General features: G+C 54.2%; 1 protein-coding gene across 1 annotated transcript in view; it reads right to left on the bottom strand.

The window, feature by feature from the left end:
• Positions 1 to 132, bottom strand: part of pitpnc1b (phosphatidylinositol transfer protein cytoplasmic 1b) — a 17,745-nt gene extending 17,613 nt beyond the window's left edge. Inside the window, exon 1 of the mRNA XM_035531184.2 lies at positions 1 to 132. This exon is cut by the window's left edge and continues 289 nt beyond it. The gene's annotated coding sequence lies outside the window, so the exon portion shown is untranslated.
• Positions 133 to 1,285: the final 1,153 nt, after the last annotated feature.

Below are 1,285 nucleotides of genomic sequence, written 5' to 3' on the forward strand. Positions count from 1 at the left end.
TTCTTTACCAGCATGTGTCTTATGTCAACAGACTGAAACATAACCCTCCTCCCTTGTTTTTCTCTCCCGTTCCCTTGTTTTGGACGTCTCTCTTTCAGACGCTCTCTCTCTCTCTCTCTCTCTCTCTCTCTCTCTCTCTCTCTCCCCCCCCTCTCTTGTTAGAGCTCCCTCTGGGATCGTTGTTTCATGTGTAACTCTCTGCTGTTCGTTGCCCCTCCCTTTAGCCTCTGTTGCTTTCGGTTCCCTCTAAATTCCTTTCTTCTCCATTTATCTCCCTCTTTCTCCCCCCTCCTCTCTCTGCATCCTCCCCCTACGTCATGCTCCCCTCTCACCTGCACTCCCTTTTTGCCATTAACCCTCCGACTCTTTAGCGTGCCCTTCGGACGCGCGGCCACTCCGATGTCGCCGGGACGCCGGTGCGCTCCCGTCCTTCTCTCACAGGTCCCTCCTGTACCCTTCCTGGCTGTATCTAGGTCACGGGGGCTGCCACCCTCCCGCTACACGTCCGTACAAGCCCGACCCTTCCCACCGGACACAGCTGCTGAAGTCCAGAGTGTGCGGGGGTGGGGGTGGAGCTGCAGAGAAAAACAAGCACTTCAGGCACAGGAAAAGGGGGAATTACCTGCCGCCGAGCGCTGAAGTTGGTGGCGTTCCTGAGCGACCCACACCCACACGCAGACTCCACGTGGAGTCTCGCGGAAGTGCACAGCCCCTCCAGCTACCCCACTACTGCTTCTCCTCTGTCTAGTTCCTTTTAATTGGGAGCATCAAGCACCAGATGCGTCAAAGGGGGTCTTTAGGCCTGGAGCAGTGGAAAAAGACATTTTTAGCTCCTGTTATGTCTGGTTTTGTTTGCTGGGTCTGCCGTAAAACACAGCATCGGTGCGGCGGGCATTGCTTTGGCCTAACGTGTGGCCTGCTTTGATCCTGGTTCGGGGGGTGGGTCCTCTTGAACAAAGATGAGTGTGTCATGTCTGAACAAGCCATGCAGGACCCTCTCCTTGCAGAGGCCTGTGGGATTAAGCACATTAGAGACATCATGACTCCAGAATGCATTCCTCCAAGCGTGCTGTCTTTGGGAGTCAGGGCTGCCACAACACGCACATACACGCGCACACACACACACATACTCACACACCCACCCTCACACACACACACACACACACACACACACACGCACACAGAGCTCCATTTAATGACTTGTTGCAAACACACCGAGAGTTGGTTGATTTTCCAGTGGGAGATGTTTGATTTCACCGAGAGAAATCTGAGCTGGTATGTTCCA

The sequence above is a fragment of the Electrophorus electricus genome, chromosome 14 (genome assembly GCF_041902795.1).
Source record: "Electrophorus electricus isolate QZ-2024a chromosome 14, ASM4190279v1, whole genome shotgun sequence".
NCBI classification, from domain to species: Eukaryota; Metazoa; Chordata; class Actinopteri; order Gymnotiformes; family Gymnotidae; genus Electrophorus; species Electrophorus electricus.